Consider the following 19,612-nt stretch of genomic DNA (forward strand, 5'->3'; position numbering starts at 1 on the left):
TCCAATCTCCATTCCTGACTCTGACTGCTCTCTGCCACAGCTTCTCCCTGCTCACTAAACCCGGTTACCTCTTCAGCTTCCAACACCTCTTCCTCCCAGTCTGTTCCCTCTGACCACTCATTGTAGTCCCACAACCAATTCACTGGCCCCATGCCTTCCTCCTCTGGGGTTTCCTTTGGGGGCTCCCCAGCTAGTGCCTCTCACCACTCCTCTGCATTCAGCCAACCCATGAAACCTCGGGAGAAGTACATCTCCCACAGTCCCTGGAATACTGTTACCCACAGGGCTGGCCCACCCGTGAGGCAAAGTGGCTGGATCCACAGGGCAGCTGATCCTGATTTCGAACTTTCTTACCCTTGTTCCTGAGGTAGGTCTTCCCTCAGCCTTTCTTCCATGGTTGGGAGGGAGGCACCATTTTGGAGTCTGCCTCAGGCATAGCTGTCAACCCGCCCTTTTTTTTGCTGGAAATTCCCTTATTCCAGTGCCGTTTCCCACTGCTATCTTGGATTATTAGATATACCATAGACCAGTGGTCAGCAAACTTTTTCAGCAGGGGGCCGGTCCACTGTCCCTCAGACCTTGTGGGGGGCCGGACTATATTTTGAAAAAAAATATGAACGAATTCCTATGCCCCACAAATAACCCAGAGATGCATTTTAAATAGAAGGACACATTCTACTCATGTAAAAACACCAGGCAGGCCCCACAAATAACCCAGAGATGCATTTTAAATAAAAGGACACATTCTACTCATGTAAAAACATGCTGATTCTCGGACTGGATTTAGAAGGCGATTGGGCCACATCCGGCCCCCAGGCCTTAGTTTGGGGACCCCTGCCATAGACTGTCCCCGAGACAGGTGAGGCTGCTGATCCCTTATTTTCAAATCCGAAAGTTGACAGCTATGGCCTCAGGTGCTAAAATGTATTGAACCAGCCCAGGTTGCCCAGTTTATCAGAGCAATGGAGGCGGAAAAAACCCACCCTTCCTTTCCTTTTGCCATGTGCTCTTTTAGAGAGTATACTTTAGAGCTTGGGTTGAGTAGCAACAGCTTTAGGGATGTGACAGAGCCAGGGGGGTATTCCCCCCCCGACTCCTCAGATTGGCTAAAAAGAGAGAGACATGAGTTCTCTGTGTTTTCAGTAAGAACTTGTATCATTTCCAAGTTGATCTGGTGTGAGGCCCTCACCTGCGCACTGGCACCTGCTGAATTTCAAATGGTCACTCTCTAGCTTTATAAGTCTGGCAATCCATAAATGTCTGCCATCCACCCAGGGAGCTACAGATTTAGCAATCCTTTACCAGCCTCCCTAACTTGGAGCTTGGAGCTCTTTCCATTTGGAGCTCTTTCCATTTTTTAAGACAACCCTGAAAGTGAGAATGGCTTAAAGAAAACAACAACGACAAAACTATTGCAAATGGATTTGTATAAAGCATCATTCGCTTATAAGGCGAGAGTCTTTGTCTCTGCTTGTAACCGTAAACTCAGCACTGATATGCCTTTGCAAACCATTTACTAATTGCACCTCACTTCTGCCAAAAACATGTCCACAGTTACTTTGGAAAACTGGGAATGTTTGCACATGGGAGGGGGTGGAGAGAAAGGAAAAGGAGGCTGAAGAATAGTAGCTTGTAAAATGCTTTAGTGTTTTTTTTTTAACTGTAAAATTTGTGGGCTGAGTCATGAGGAAGATGTTGTTTTGAAACCATGATTAAGAGAGAATTGCTGTAAAGCCATCAATGTGCACATTAAAGAGGGTTATTGTACCTACATGCAAGGATAATATAAAGTACTGGTATTCATATGTGTAAATACAGCAGTTTTCCAGACTTCCTTATAAGACATGGAAGAGGAAAGGAAAAGACTAGAGTTTTAAATTTAAGACAGTGAAGCTCTCTTATTGAAAAAATGTGTTTTTAATCTTTTGGAAAAAAGTTTCCCCATACTCATGTTCAAGGTGCAGCATGTGGTACACGCCAAGCCAATTTCCAGATAATTTTTATTAGGGATTCATCAGTAGGGAAGTAGCTCAGGCTTCACTTGGCAATCTCAAGTCCTTTTGATGTGGCTTCCGCTTCCATTTTCGCATATATTGCAATAGCAGAAATTCCTCTGGTCATCCCATGAAATTCTGCGTCGTGCTGTTTTTGCCGTTGTTCATCATCAGCACCGAGGCATTTTATGCTGGAATTGAACAGCACAATCCCCGCCAGCGGACGGCAGCAGTGGACACTTTGCAGCCCAATAAAGCTTTATGTTGAGAACACACGCTATAAAGTCATTTCAGCTGGAGCGAAGAGGGCATGGAAGCAGATTTCCTGCCATTTACACATAATTGGAAAGGCTGTGCTTAAATTAAACTTTTCCTCCCTGCATTTACAGTGGAAATTATTCCCATTACACACTGCAGGCATCCCTCGATGCACTTAGACAAACAGGTATTCATGGCCTTCTTGAAGGAGAGGTGTGACGAGATACAGACACCGTATTAAACTTGTCATGCCTTTGCGCCCAGCTTTGGACTTGCAATGAATGAGAGTCTTTAGAAGCAGTGCTCTGTGTGATGAAGGATAACTGAGCTACCCTGGGCTAATGGCTCCAAACTGACTTGGGTTATCTGGTTCCCCATTCATCATGGTTACAGGTAGGTAGCCGTGTTGGTCTGGATCGAAGTAAAATAAAAAAATTCCTTCAGTAGCACCTTAAAGACCAACTAAGTTTTTATTTTGGTATGAGCTTTCGTGTGCATGCACACTTCTTCAGATACAGTGAAATGGAAGTTTCCAGGCACTTATGTAGAGAAGGGGTGGGGAGGGGTGGGGATGGGGAGGGGGGATCACTCAGAAGGGTGGTGGAAATGGGTGATTGACTGACTGATAGCTGTTGATGACCGCAAATGACTGCAAATGGTTTTGCATGAAAAAGCAAGGGTTGAGATGGCTGAAGATCGCTTATCATGTATAATGAGATAAGAACCCGATATCTCTGTTCAAACCAGGTCCCTCCATGGTTTTGAGCTTGGTGATAAGTTGCAATTCAGCAACTTCTCTTTCCAGTCTATTTCTGAAATTCTTTTGTAGTAAGACAGCTACTTTGAGATCTTGTATAGAATGTCCTGGGAGATTGAAGTGTTCTCCTACTGGTTTTTCTGTCTTCTGGTTCCTGATGTCAGATTTATGTCCATTTATCCTTTGGCGTAGGGTTTGGCCTGTTTGTCCAATATAGAGAGCTGAAGGGCACTGTTGGCATTTGATGGCATACACAATGTTAGAGGATGAGCAATTAAATAGTCCTGAGATGGTATGTTGGATGTTGTTGGGGCCAGTAATGGTGTTGTCTGGGTGTATGTGGCAGCAAAGTTGGCATCTGGGTTTATTGCAGGCTCTGGTACCAGTGTCCATGTTAAGTCTGGTGGTTGTATTATTGTGGGTGAGGAGTTGTTTAAGATTGGGTGGCTGTCTGTAGGCAATGAAAGGTCTTCCTCCCAGAGCTTGAGAAAGGGAGCGGTCATTGTCCAGGAGAGGCTGTAGATCTCTGATGATGCGTTGTACTGTTTTAGCTTGGGAGCTGTATGTGATGACTAGTGGTGTTCTGTTATTTTCTTTTTTGGGTCTGTCTTGCAGCAGGTTCTCTCTAGGTATCTGTCTGGCTCTGTTGATCTGTTGTTTAACTTCATCAGGTGGATATTTTAGTTCTAAAAAGGTTTGCTGTAGATCTCTTAGGTGAGATTCTCTGTCTGTAGAGTTGGAACAGATGCGGTTGTAACGTAAGGCCTGGCTGTATACGATGGATTGTTTGGTATGTTTGGGATGGTAGCTAGAAGCATGTAGATATGTTTGTCGGTCAGTTGGTTTTCTGTATAAGGTGGTGTCTATATGTCCATCCTGTATTTTTATAGTAGTGTCCAAAAAATGTATTTCTTGCATAGATTGGTTCATTGTTAGGTTGATGGTGGGGTGAAAGTCATTGAATGTCTGGTGGAAGGTTTCCAGGGTCTGTTGTCCATGTGTCCAGATAATAAAAATATCATCAATGTATCGCAGGTACAGGAGAGGTTTGAGTGGGTAGGAGTTAAGGAAACGTTGTTCTAAATCTGCCATGAAGATGTTGGCATACTGTGGGGCCATGCGGGTGCCCATGGCTGTGCCGCTGATCTGGAGGAACAGGTCATCACCAAATTTGAAGTGGTTGTGGGTAAGGACAAAGTGGCAGAGTTATCATGTGAAGCGCTGCCTCTGTTGCTTAGCTCTATTAGTTTCAATGGTCTAAAGCAGGCATCCCCAAACTGTGGCCCTCCAGATGTTTTGTCCTACAACTCCCATGATCCCTAGCTAACAGGACCAGTGGTCAGGGGAGATGGGAATTGTAGTCCAAAACATCTGGAGGGCCGAAGTTTGGGGATGCCTGGTCTAAAGACACTATGAAACTAGAACCACAGCTTTGGTTCAGGTCACTAGTGACAGACAAAGTAATCCACAGCTAGGGATCATGTAAGAACATGAGAAGAACCTGCTGGATCAGGCCAGTAGCTCATGTAGTCCACATCTTGTTCTCACAGTGGTGATTCAGATGCCTAGAGGAAGCTCACAAGGAGATCCTGAGCTCAACAGCACTCTTCCTTCCTGGGGTTTCCAGAAACTGGTACCCAAACACAAACTGCCCCCAACAGTGGAGGGTGGAGGAGGTGGGGAACATAGCCAACAGAATGGTGGGGAAATCAAATTTACTTTGATTTTATTTCAATATATTGTGAAAGAATGCACAAACCAAATGCAGCTCACCTCCCAAATTTTGAACCTCCCAAATTCTGCAATACAGTTCTCCAGCCAAAACTGTGAGTACAAAAATGCGTATATTGGTACGTGTGTGTAAAAAGGTTATCTATTAGTGAAAACAGCACACGTTGTATTCAGGGAAATTGCTTGCAAAAATGTGCAGATTAGGCAAAGCTGCATTTCAGAGAAATATACTATAAAATGCTGACATTTTTGTGAGGTTTTTTAAAAAATTAATAATAATAATCTCCGAGTCCTGGAGGAAAGAGGTGAACTGAATATAAGATTGGAAAATTGATAAAGCAACACAGATACAGGTAGGTAGCCACGTAAGTAGGTAGCAACACAGATAGATTCACTCATCCTTATGGCAATGCAGTGAAATGCGACTTAGTTAGGGTCCTTAATGCTGAAGCTTATTTCAGTCTTAAAGGAGGTCAATTCTGACTTGCACAAAGTGGCATGGTAGCCACTTGAAATGCAACTGACGTAGGTTTGCGGCATATGGACATAATTTGCGTGGCATGTAAACACCACTGTCTGCTTCCAGCAATTTAATGAAAACTGCTGCCGCCCCTCTCTCAAGGCCGAACATTTCCAGAGAAATCAGGTGTATGCCTCCTGCCCAATTTGCCAGGTGAAGCCATCACCCCGTGGTTGTGTTTCGGGTTGCTTCCCTATCAGGACACAGATTGCAAATGTGAAAAGGGTCTCAGCTGTAGTAAACCGCCCCCTTCCCCCAAGCAGAGTGCCCTAACCATTTGTCTACCATATGCTAGAAGATGACTGTGAATATAGTACAGCCCACTCATACAATGCACATCTGTTTCCATCAGGTACAGAAAGAGATATAACTTCCCTTCTCTCTCCACTGAAAATATTAAGGTTCACAGTGCACTGGGCAATGATGTTACATACACTCCACACCTCTCCCTCCCAGAGCCCCTTTTGCTCCCAGTTTAATTCATGGAAGACAACCCCAGGGCAACAGATTGCTGCAATATCGATTGACCTTGCCTTAGTTCATTCCTAACCAAAGTTTTACTCATGGCTCAAGCTTAATCTCTAGTTCAGTGACTTCAACTCGTTGCTTCCAGTCCTGTCCTGAGAAACCAATGATTTATTTATCCCTCCCTGGGAACAAGTCCCATGAACTCTCTGTGGGGTTTGCTGCTGTATTGGACTGCACTGTAAGGCCAGGGTTGTTCTTACTTCCGAATATCTCAATTGACCTAGGTTCTGTTCCTTATTCAATACAGTATAAGCCAGGCATCCCCAAACTTGGAACCTCCAGATGTTTTGGGACTACAACTCCCATCATCTCTAGTTAACAGGACCAGTGTCAGGGATGATGGGAATTGTAGTCCTAAAACATCTGGAGGGCCGAGTTTGGGGATGCCTGGTATAAGCCTTCAATCTCTCATTCAACACAGGTCCAAAATTTCTCTCGTTTTACCTAGGAATGCATTCAGGTTTTCATTTTATGTTACTTTTAGTCTACAACAGATGCATCCATGTTTAGATTATTCTTCAGCACATAATTGTTACCCACATCCCAGAACCATGATAGCCTTTCCTTATCTGGACAGGTTAAACAGTATACTCTACAAAGAAGGGAGTAAGTACATGTACATTCTCTCCATAACACTTTCACTATTTTCTGTGCTATCAGAAAATATTGAAGTGAGAAGGAAATTTATGGGAGTGAGGCAAGTGCTTTCTTATCTTACTGAAAAAGGCTGTGAAACATTGCTGGAAAGTTTCATCAAGAATTATTTCATGACTGGGCCCTCTCTTCTAAAATGAATCCATATAAATGTTTAAAGCAAAATGTAAAATACATTTTTGTTTGGGGAAGTATCGTTTTCCACAGGGCAATACTCAGTTGCTCCAGTCCATAGATGACTGATCAATGAGCACGGGTAATGAATGAATGAATGAATATTGTACCCCATCCATTTGACTGGGTTGCTCCAGCCACTTTGGGTGTGTTCCAACAGAATATAAAAGAACACAACAAATCTTCAAATATTAAAAACTTTTCCAATACAGGGCTGCCTTCAGATGTCTATGGAAAGCCATATAATTGTTTATCCGTTTGATATCTGCTGGACATTCCACAGGGTGGGCACAACTACTGAGAAGGTCCTCTGCCTGGTGCCCTGTAAGTTCACTTCTCACAGTAAGGAAACTGTCAGAAGGCCTTCGGAGCTGGATCTTAATGTCTGGTGGAGATGCTTCAGGGCCGAAGTTCTGTAGGGCTTTAAAGGTCAACAGCAACACTTTGAATTGTACTCGGAAACATACTTGAAGCCCATGTAGATCTTTTCATGAATGGGGTGCAGGGCTTTTGCTGCACTTACCTTCTTTTCGATGCAGCAAAGGAGCTCGTATGTGTGTCCTTTCTTTCATCTCTATAGTGGTCTGCAGTCTTCAGCCTTCCCAGCTGCCCAGGATTCAGTCAAAGGCTAGTAGAAAGCAATAAGTGAAAGCTCCTCCAAGGGTTTCTTTTCCAGATCAGAAAGCACAGGCAGCTGGGGGAGGCTGCAGAATGCTGGGCAAATGTTTCCAGGAAAGAAAGGCACACCCACCACCCTCAACCACATCACAATGAGAAAGTAAGCCCTAAATGAGGCACCCCCAAACTGCGGCCCTCCAGATGTTTTGGCCTACAACTCCCATGATTCCTAGCTAACAGAACCAGTGGTTGGGGAAGATGGGGATTGTAGTCCAAAACATCTGGAGAGCCGAAGTTTGGGGATGCCTGCCCTAAACCCTGCACCTGCTAAAATTATTAAAATCAAACAAGCTGAAGTACCATCAGAATGAGACAGGGAAATGAGAATCCCTCTCTCAGTGTCAGAAAACCTCATAGAAATTGGAGGACAGATTTTTGCACAGTGCTAAAGGAGACATATCAGAAAGTATACAAATAGTAAACAACTTGTGAGAAACATGCTCAGATTTTTACTGCGCATCCAAAAGAAATTAGTCTCGTATGGACTGCCGGTGGGGTCCACTCTATCCATGGGATGGGAAAGGGCGAAAAAGCTAATTAAGGAAAGAATCTCGGATATTGATCGACAAAACAACTCAACCCGACTTTCCTTAATACATAGACAACTGTACGAGCATCGATCAAATTATCTAGCTAATTATTTAAAAATGTTAGAAAATCCGAGATATCGGTGGGCCTTCACTAGGGCTCGTTTCAATGCTCTACCCTCGGTGTTGTTAACTGGTAGATATCTGCAGATTCCGGTAGAACAGAGACTATGTCCTTGTGATAACAAGTAGATTGAATCTATAAGTCATGTCCTCCTCCATTGCACATTGTATTGAGACATGAGGAAGGAGATAATTGATCCCTTGTTAAAAAACTTACCAGGCCGCTCAACAGAAACGCCTACTAGATACCTACTAGCGGATTTTAATCTAGAGTGCGCTAAGAATGTAGCTAAATTCTGTTACTACGCGTCAAGACTAAGACATGCCGTGACATCAATCGATAACAATGATAAAGCCGCCTATTAATTCTCAGTGGATAATAGTTAAAGGGAACTATCCCTCATTAAATTTTAACCCAATTTTAATTTAAAATAGGATTATGAAACAGTATTGTTCAAAGATGATACTCAAGAACTATCTACCGTATTTTATGTATTATTGGTTTTCTTTTTCTTTTTTGCTGGTCTATGACCGTAATAAAGATATTATTATTATTATTACTGCGCTCCCAAGGATTCCTCGATTGGAGGACTGGCCGTCAGCTAGTGCAGCGACACACATAGGCTAATTCTACGAGCCATGTTATTTTTGTTGTTGCCATTGTAAAATTCATTGAAAGAATTGTTTTGTCCTGTAACCAATTACGCTCATGTTTTAGCATCTGCCTGCTCAGAGGTCCAGCAGCTACAATTACTGCCTGTTAAATTATGGATATAATGGGAAATGGCTGTTATCTTCAACTCAGAAACTCAAGGCATTTACGGAGCAATTCACAATCTAAACAGGGTATCAATGAATAAATGAGATATTTCCCCACTAGTTTTTAATAAGAATTTAAATAAACCAATGAAATCAGCACTTTATGAGGTACAGTACAGTATAAACATTATGGAGAGGAGAGGAGTTGCAGGGGAGCCTGTTATAACAGATTTAACAATCTGGGCCAATGTAAGAAATCTACAAAGACCAAACCAAGCACACACACACACACACACACACACACACACAACCCCCAACAACACACTGGCATATAAACTATTGATTATACAGGCTTAGGAACATATTTTCTTTGCTCTTAAAGGTCCTTCCTTCAACAAGAGTCATCAGACTGTAACCTAGGCTGTGTTACACACAATACTGCAGACTACATTCACTGCACATTGAGATTGTGTGTTTTTTCCTACCTCGAAAGCACACAATCTAAAATAGTTACTAAAAATACCAAATCATCCAAACACTAGAAACAAAAAAACTTGTTTTAGTTAAAAATAAAACGCTAAAAATACATGTAAGTTAACCCTTCCAACGCCACGAAGTGAAGCATTTCTCGTTCCTTCCGCCATGGTGCTATACCCCTTGAGCTCACTTTTATCCTTGGCAAAGGGCATGATCCCCTCAGCTCAAAGGCCCCTTACTTTCAATTCCTGCAGAAAACCCTGAGGGTGAGGACACAGTATCTTCTCTCACTCTCTTTCTGCCCCACTGACTGCAGCAAGCAAAGCTCAGATTGTGCAAAAAAAGTAGAGCAGAGCCTTTCCATAACTATCAACTGCTTCAGAATATTGTGTTGCTTTACATAAATAATGTGGTTTTTTTATTTACTAAATGAGACTGTTTTAGTTTGGCAAACACATACACACATACAAGAGGTGTTGTGCTATATTGTTCTCTCCATTGTTTCTGAAACACACTATTTATTTATTTAAGACCATTTATACCCCTTCTTTCTGCTCATACAGTTTCGACAATAAATCCAATAGCTTATTTAATTAGCTCTCCCCCTCCTCCAAGCTAATTAATTGCAGCAGGTCCCACTCTTGTTCCCAGTTGTGGCTGGTAAGATCCACCAACGTGGATTTACAGTGTGGCTTGGGCAAGGGATTTGCCTAAGCTTTTAAGGAGGGCCAGCTCTAGGAAATAATATTGACTCCCGTTTCCTTTGCCGTTTCCAGCATATTCCCTCTGTTCTTGGACGAGAAGCTGACCTGAACCATTAAATCCATTAATTGACTTAATTCTCCCCTGGACTTTAGGCAAACAATGGAGCAGAGATAGACAGAGAGCTACTTAAAATCCCCACGTTTATCGACACTTCCTATTTATACTGCTAAATGTTTAAAACAACAGTGGCTCGGCTCGTGCGTTAGCTTTCCCCCTTTTCAATTTCTTTCGGCAACAGTTTTTACAGGCAGAACTTTTCAAGGGTGGCAATTGCGCCTCCACTCAAATAAACAGAAATCACGGAGAGAGAAAAATAAAAGTGAAATAAAAATCTGCAGCTACAAAGTAGTTCGGATCCATTCAATGCAGATGGCCCACAGAGGGGTTTAAATCCCCAGGGAGTGAACACACATCCCACTGAAATATAGAGCTGTTTTCTATCACTTGTTACCACTTGACTGTCTGTCCCAGGAAAGTGAATCCCATATATCTTTCTGGCCATCGGTTGCACTCTGCTTGCTCCTTTTCCCTCTGATGTAGCGGGATTCTCTTATAGGACATACAGAGATGAATGAGCTCTTACAACACGTCGAAGTGAAAGAAAACATTTCTTTCTGCGCCAGAGCAGATGAGATTCATCATTAAGAGAATGGATTTGACCTTGTCAAGTGGACCAAAGTAATTTATAAACAACGCCTCTGGAGGAGGCTACTTTCAGCCGCATCCTGAGCTAGCAGGGTTTTAGCTGGGCCCGTGGCTAGCTTAACAATAACTGTAACAGCAAAAATAAGTTGCCTGTGAAAATATGTGCTGCTGAGAGACTCTCAGGATGAAAATCCACAAGGAGCTTTGAAAGTAGGCGTTTCATTTCATAGAATCATAGAATCTCAGAGTTGGAAGGGACCCCGAGGGTCATCCAGCCCCTGCAATTCAGGAATCTCAGCTAAAGCATCCTTGACAGATGGCCGTCCAACTTCTGCTTAAAAACCTCCAAGGAAGGAGAGTCCACCACTTCTTGTGGGAGCCTGTTCCACTGCTGAACAGCTCTTACTGTCAGAAAGTTTTTCTGCATGTATAGTCGGAATCTCCTTTAATGCAACTTGAAGCCATTGGTTTGAGACCTACCCTCCAGAGCAGGAGAAAACAAGCATGCTCCCTCCTCCATGTGACAGCCCTTAAGATATTTGAAGATGGCTATCATATCTCCTCTCAGTCTCCTCTTTTCCAGGCTAAACACACTCAGCTCCTTCAAGTGCTCCTCTTAAGGCTTAGTTTCTAGACTCTTGATCATCTTGGTTGCCCTCCTCTGCACACGTTCCAGCTTGTCAACATCCTTCTTAAACTGTGGTGCCTAGAACTGGACACAGTATTACAAGTGTGGCCTGACCAAGGCCGAATATTACTTCCCTTGATCTGGACACTATACTTCAGATGCAGTCTAGAATAGCATTAGCTTTTTTTGCTGCTGCATCACACTGTTGACTCATATTAAGCTTGTGGTCCACCAAGACCCCTAGATCCTTTTCACATGTACTGCTAGCAAGTCAGGTGTCCCCCATCCTATATTTATGCAACTGATTCTTCCTGCCTAAATGCAGAACCTTACATTTGTCCCTATTGAAGTTCATTTTGTTAGCTTGCGCCCAGTTCTCCAATCTGTTAAGGTCATTTTAAATTCTGATCCTGTCTTCTGCAGCATTAGCTACCCCTCCCAATTTGGTGTAATGTGCTAATTTGATGAGCATCTCCTCAATTCCTTCATCCAAGTCATTTATAAAGACAATGAACAACAATGGACCCAGGACAGAACCCTGAGGCACCCCACTTATCACTTTTTCCCAGGATAACGAGGAACCATTAATGAGTACTCTTTGGGTTCAGTCAGTCAACCAGCTACAAATCCACCTAACGTTCAACCCACATTTTACCAGCTTCCTCACGTGAATATCATGGGGGACTTTGTCAAAAGCCTTATTGAAATCAAGATACATTATGTCCACAACATTTCTCTGATCCACCAAGTTTGTAATTCTATCAAAAAAAGAAATTAGATTGGTCTGGCATGACTTATTTTTGAGAAACCCATGCTGGGTCTTAGTAATCACAGCATCCTTTTTTAAATGCTCACAGACCGACTGTTGAATTATCTGTTCTAGGACCTTCTTTGGTATCGAGGTCAACCTCACCGGTTGGTAGTTACCTGGGTCTTCCTCTCCCCTGCCCTTTGAAGATGGGGACAACATTTGCTCGCCTCCAGTCTGTAGGGACCTCACCTGTTCTCCAAGAATTCTCAAAGATAATAGACAAAGGCTCTGAAATTACATCTGCAAGCTCCTTTAGTACCCTTGGATACAACTCATCAGGCCCTGGAGTAGCTAGGTGTTCCCTTACTATCCGCTTCCCTGTCATAGGCTTCTGCAGCTCCCTCCTTACATTATTTATTCTGTTATCACCAGACTGGGCATCACTTTCCTTTTGGGTGAAGACAGAGGCAAAGTAGGTGTTGAGTAGTTCCACCTTTTCTCTGGTTACAGGTAGGTAGCCGTGTTGGTCTGGATCGAAGTAAAATAAAAAAATTCCTTCAGTAGCACCTTAAAGACCAACTAAGTTTTTATTTTGGTATGAGCTTTCGTGTGCATGCACACTTCTTCAGATACGTATCTGAAGAAGTGTGCATGCACACGAAAGCTCATACCAAAATAAAAACTTAGTTGGTCTTTAAGGTGCTACTGAAGGAATTTTTTTATTTTACACCTTTTCTCTGTCACCCAATAGCATTTCTCTGTGTTCCCCATGCAGAGGACCTACCACTTGCTTGTTCTTCCTCCTACTTAGGACATATTTCCCAGGGTGCTGTTTAGGGATCATCATCATCATCATCATCATCATCATCATCATCTTAGTACTAGAAAATCCACAGGCAGTGGAGGCCTTAGCTGCCAAGTACCCACTTTTTCACGGGAAACCCCCAGATTATAATCCGTTTCCCGCTGTTCTCCCAAATGCAGGAAAATCCTGGAAATCCCCTGGATTTCCTACCTGCCAGGCAGCCTCCATTTTGGGTGCCACTCTTCCCATGTGTGTGCACCGGAAATTGGGCAGAGTGGCACCGGAAGTTGCTTCTACGCATGCCCGACAGCCATCTTGGTGGTGGCTGCATGGCGACGGCCATCTTGGTGGTGGCCGAGCATGCGTAGAAGCAACTTCCGGTGCCGCTCTGCCCGATTTCCGGTGCCCACACATGGGAAGAGCGGCCCTGGAAGGTGCTTCTATGCAACGTCTGGTGCCGCACCGCTGCTGATCCCACATTTTTCAGCGGGGGACTTGGCAGGTATGGTGGAGGCTGGTCCATTAGGGCAAATGGGGCATGAACATCACTCTGCCCTGAGACAGCCCTCATTTGCCCACTTTCTTATGTACAGCCATTCCAAAGAGAGTTACTGCCTGTCACCTTTGTCCACCTTAGTCCTAGAATTGTCTTGTAGGAGGTAGGTTGGAACTATAATTAGCTGGTTCTGCCTATCATTGGCTCTAGCTCCACCTATGATTGGGCTCCCTAATTTCCACCCAACAAACCCCAGTGGATACCAGCCACCACAGTTCACAAGTTACTTGGAAAACAGGTGTGATGGGAGCCTTTCAGCGAGACATTTCAGTGAGCTTCTGAGTTGGGGTTGAGACCTTTGGATTCACCACTTTTAATTTACTTGTTCACTGATCACCTTTATTAGGGAACCCCTTAGCCACAGTGGGTTAAGTTTGCTTTACAAATGGCCCAAGGCTATACAATGGATGTATGGCAGGGAACGAGTCATGGGTCTCCTCTCTGTAAACTAGTAGTTACATTCAAAGCCTTTAAAGTCCTAAATGGTTTGTAAATGCTGGATTGAGTTCACTGGCTTACTTGCACAACCCCATTTTGCTTCCACTCCACTCCACCCCTGTCCAGGTAAGCTGAAGGAGGCCTCACCATATGGACTCACCTCCCTAAATAGGTATGGATGAGTCCTACACTGATGACTTTTAAATGGGCCCTGAAGACTTTTGTTGTTGATGTTCTAAAGTGCTTTTACTTGATGTTTTAAGTTCTGCCTTTAACGGATGCTGTTTAAAATGCTTTATGCCCTGTTGCTTGTTTTTGTATTCATACTGCCTTTCTGCTGACATTGTCCATCTGCTGCTATTATAACATATTTTATGGGTGTTTTAGTGCATGGTGTCAACATGGTGTCATCCAGATGTTGCTAGCCTTCATCTTCCATCAGCTCCAGCCAGCATGGCCGAGGGTCAGGGCTGAAGGGAATTGTAACAACATTTGGAAGTGTATCCCATTGACCTCCCCTGCTTCAACATATTATAGGATGCATTTTATGACTTGTTATTCTGTATAATGTTAATCTTTTGTTTTTAATATGTTGTGATCCTCCATGGGAGGACAAATCCCTGAATGGTGGCTTAGGAATATTACTGAAATTGAACAAAAAAACAAAATAAATAAACAAGCCTTACTCTGGAGCCGTAGATGAAAATCATATATATATAGACCCTAAACTACAATTAAACTACAGTATTAGCAGGGGAAACATGGTACTTTTGACTACTTTGTGATTAATAAGGAGTTCATTGCTACATAGATAAAGGGATGTGACCTGCAGTTATCCCATGGGAATGTTTCAGATGCACAGCTTGTTATCTTAGAAGGACTCATCAAAGAGGGTATGAGAGAAGAGGTGACCTCCATTCTCTGCCACTGGTATGTTATGAGCAACTATATTTTTTTTAATTTTTTTTAATACGGTAGACCATCTGTAAAGTGCGTAGGAGAGATAGGATCTAAACTCTGCTCTGTGACCAGAAGATGACACTATTTACTCCCCATATCATCGGTTGGGACTGGAGCACTACCAAAAGAAAGTTTCCCAAGCAGATACACAGGACCACACGGAAACTGTTCATAGCTCTTTAGCAGATTTATGTTTCAATTCATTAATGGGTCAGATTGTCAAGCGCAGTCAAGCTAAGGGAAAAAGAGCAGTGAAAGATCTCTGGTGACTCTTCCCTGCTCTTATGAATCATGCACTCTCAAGCCACGATAAGCAATTTCACCCTCCTAAACCAGTGGGATTGTTTTGGACCCCAGCTGCTGTTGAAATATTTGTAGAACTCTCTTTTTTTAGCCAAACCTGAGCCATTTACTATTCTATGTATTCCTCAAGAATTAGGGGATCATTTGTCCTGTAGTGCTCCCTTTGTGGGGAAAAAAGGTTTGCAACTTATATGCAAATTTATTGGGGTCCCAATTTACCCCAAATGGATGGGAAAGTGCAACTATCAAAAACATAAGCCAACTGGACTCCATTAAGTACCCAGCAACTGACCCAGAAAACAATTTAGTAAATTCCAATTGTTTTTGGTGGTTATACCACTTCAAAAATGCTGGAATAGATTTTTGTTCCATTCTTGTATTACCCCTGCCCACCACAGTAAACCCTCTATTATGAACCAAACCTACAAGCCAAACCACATTACAAAGATGCCAGAAGTAAACTTTACCCTGGGGCTTAACTCTGCTTCAAATTGGCCTTATGGGAGTTAACACACTCTGAGTAGTGGATGGCATGGTGGGGCTGCACCCCTCACCTGACCTCCCCTTGGGGGAGTTGCTGCTCTACACACGGATGCAGAGCAGGAGGAACAAGGTGGTGGCAAAGTCAGCATGGTGCGAGTGCACTGCAATGAGAGCTAGATTGACTCTGCTGGCATGTTTGCACCACACCAACCTTGCCCTGCCACCGTTTCATTCTTTCTATGTTAATAATAATAAGGCTGGGAGTTGTTTCTGTGTATCTTTTAGGAATTGCTTGTCTCTTGTGCAAGTGGGTGCTGCGTAATATGTTTTGATTATGCTCTTAAATATGTTGCATGTTGCTTGGAGACCTTGTGTCCGTGTGCCTGTGCGATGCTTCAAATCTCTACAGGTGATCCGTTCTCTTGAAAGATGCTCATCTCTACCCTTATGTAATTAATCCAGTGGGGCCTGGGTGAGTATTGTGATAAGGATGGGGATTTGCCTCTAGATGTGTATCTGCATCTGCAGCAGCTGTGCAAACAGTAGAAAGACTGCTTCGTTGGGCAGATCTCCCTCACTGGACTGGAGCAACTGTGAATAAAGTAAGCAACTGCACTGATTGTTGCATTGTTTCTGCTTTATAAGGTAGGAGGAAAAAGCTACCCTGACTCATGTGCATTGGTGTTCCTTTATAAGCACACATAGCTAACTCAGGGATATTAATTTTAAAGGGCTTATTCTGAGTAGGTGTTAGACGTATACAATGCAGTGTGCCTGACCCCTGGAGAAATGTAAACTTGAAGTTGATTGCATGGTAGGAAGCCTGAATGCAATATAACTAACTGAGGCTGTGCAGCACGTACTACCAGACTGCTGGTATATCAATAACTTTGCAGGGTTTAAAAACTATTGTCATTGTAGATAGTACAACGCAATTGAATGCCATCCCATAATAAAATAAAATAAAAGCACAATTACAGCCACACACACACATACATACACACCCATCACAACTCCCCCGGATCATATTATTTAGTTGCAGCATTTAAGATTGTTATAGCTCTTGGATAGAAACTGTTTTTTTAATCCATTCGTCCTTGATTTAATTGTTCTGTATCTCTTGCCCGAGGGCAACGGTGCAAAAAGACTATATCCAGGATGAGATGAATCCTGTAAAATATTATTTGCTTTTTTAAGGCAACGGGAGTTGTATAGTTCTTCCAGAGATGGGAGAGGATGACCGATAATCTTTTGGGCTGTGGTTATCACCTTCTGGAGCACTTTCCTATCCCTGACTGTGCTGCTGGAAAACCAAGCACAGATGCAGTATGTAAGAATGCTCTCTAGGGAGCCTCGGTAGAAGGACACCAGCAGTCTCTCACTCAGCTTGTTCTTTTTTTAAAAGTCTGAGGAAATATAGTCTCTGCTGGACCTTCTTCAGCAGAGCAGTGGTATTTGTGCTCCAGGTCATACCCTGCTCGATGGTAACACCCAAAAACAGGGCCGGCTCTAGGTATAGTCCTGGTGACGCGGGGCACCAGGGCGCTGGGCCAGCAGGCGGGGCGCTGTGCGATGAAGCCGCACGGAAGCCGTGCTGCGAGGGTGGGGGCGCCGGAGCGATCTCCGCGCCTCAGTGCCAGGGCGCCCGACCTGCTCGAGACTGCCCTGCCCAAAAACTTAAATACAGCCACCCTCCCTGCCAATATACAGGGGCTGAATGTTTGCATTTTTCTTCCTGTAGTCCACCACCAGTTCCTTGGTCTTGGCAGTATTTATGACCAGATTATTATCTCCACACCAACCACAGAGCCGCTCCACCTTTGATGTCTGCAAAAAAGCTTTTAGAAAGATACAAACCACAGCGCTTCAAATGCTGAAGTGTAGCTACAACCCTACGATTGTGAGAGAGAAAAGGGGTGGGAGAATAAGGATGAATGAAGATGGTGTAATATTGTTCAAGCTCTACAAAGACCTTGGGTGCTTCCCCATTTTTAAAAACATAAGCCACACAGCATCAACATACCAGCATGTATCCCCCCCCCCACCTCAGTAAATCTTGTAAGTGAAAAACTAAACTGCCAATTACCGGTTTGTGATCTCTCAAGGACCTGTTTGCACTTTTACGCTTCTATCGAGAGGAGCACATGGTTTCTGTGGAAGTTTTTCTTGTTCTCCGTTGAGCACTCTGCAATTCTAGAGGAGTTCCTTCATAAAATAAGCATGCTATGGCACAAGGAACCACTAGGATGGCAATGATGAATAGATTTTTCCAGCAGCAACTGTGCAAATGGTACTTTACAGGTAACAGAAGCAAGGAAGCTCTTTGCATCAGTGAGACTACAATCTACATTTCAACTGGATGCTGTGTTCGGTTCAGGCATTGTTTCAGAATGTGCAAACTAAGTTAATTGGCATTTAAATCTGCCGCTGATGGAATCCACATCCCCCCACCCTCTCTAGGTGAGGTCTGCATTCAAAACCCTTATCACAGGTGCAGTTGTATAAGTTTTAGTTTCAGTGGAGAATAAGGACTAATGGGTTAAGATAAAGGCTTGATCAAAGTGGTGAAGAAGAAGAAGAAGAAGAAGAAGAAGAAGAAGAAGAAGAAGAAGAAGAAGAAGAAGAAGAAGAGTTTTGATTTGATATCCTGCTTTATCACTACCCGAAGGAGTCTCAAAGCGGCTAACATTCTCCTTTCCCTTCCTCCCCCACAACAAACACTCTGTGAGGTGAGTGAGGCTGAGAGACTTCAGAGAAGTGTGACTAGCCCAAGGTCACCCAGCAGCTGCATGTGGAGGAGCGGAGACGCGAACCCGGTTCCCCAGATTACGAGTCTACTGCTCTTAACCACTACACCACACTGGCTCTGAGATGGTAAGCTAGACTGTGTGGACTGCACAGCCTATGCTGCTCTCTCCTAACAAGATGGAATGCCTTGGGGAAGCAGACACCAGCAGGACTGAAACCCACTGTCCTGACCGTCAGCTGATATCGTCCAATGATGCCAATTGATGGACAGGTGACTGTGGTTTTGGAGAAATGGCCTTGAAAACTAACTTGGACCCTTTAGTAGGCCAATATAGGCCTGAAGGCTGGAAGTTCTCAACTACTGCTGTGGTGTAGAGGACCAGTGTAGACTCAGTTCCAAGCACAAAAAAATAGGTGGCACATCTGGATGAAACATGTGTCCAATAAAACCCCCAGATAAAGACAAATATATATATCTATATGTATCCAAGTGCATAAACTTTGTTTGCGTGTGAGCAAGTCGGATGGAACAGGGAAGACATTGGACTAACAGTAAAGCAAGGTTGAGAAAGCTGTAAAAAATAAGCAGCGAATATTGACGCGTGAAATTATTTGGAGTGCAGAGTGTTAGATCTTTGGCACCTCCAACCCCCTGCAATCAAATCCAGGAAGTATAGTTTGAAACACATCATTTTGAAAATGTTACCGTGGGGGGGGGGATTTTGGCTGGAATCTGGTTATCTCTCTTTCAGTGGACAAGAATCAAAGAAGGAATGGCACACATATAAATGTAGCTTTCTGCATACAAGTCATTTAGCATGTGGGGGAGGAGGCTTCCTTCCTTTCCCTCCTTTCTTCTTCCCCCCCTCCAGAGCAGTTTGCAGATGTTTTAATGGGCTCTTTATTCTTTTGTTCATCCTGAGCTCAATGACCCTCACTCCCAATGGATTGATTTTTTTCTCCCCTGGTCAAATTTTGCTTTCTTCTGAGCCTTTGATCCTGAGCTCTAACTCCTGTAACAACTAACGCCACATTGCCGTGATAATCTTTGGATAGGCTGCCTCGTTCCTCAGGATGATCAAGCACTCTGCCTTCCCGGTTCCTCATCTCCTCCTGGCTGTTGCTGCTGCAGAAGGCAGAGGAGAAAGATTTCTCACCTTATCAAATCTCTGACATGTGATTGGAAAGGGTGCAATATGGCTCACGAAAGCAAGGAACTCTGAGAATGGAAGCATGTGTGCAAATGGTTACCTTCTGGACGTAGATTCTGGGTTGTGTCTCATATGAAGCTCTTAGACACTTCACAATGTGCTGCAGTCATTAACAGAGGCAGGGAGACACAAGGACTTC

The sequence above is a fragment of the Zootoca vivipara genome, chromosome 10, assembly GCF_963506605.1.
Source record: "Zootoca vivipara chromosome 10, rZooViv1.1, whole genome shotgun sequence".
Taxonomy (NCBI): domain Eukaryota; kingdom Metazoa; phylum Chordata; class Lepidosauria; order Squamata; family Lacertidae; genus Zootoca; species Zootoca vivipara.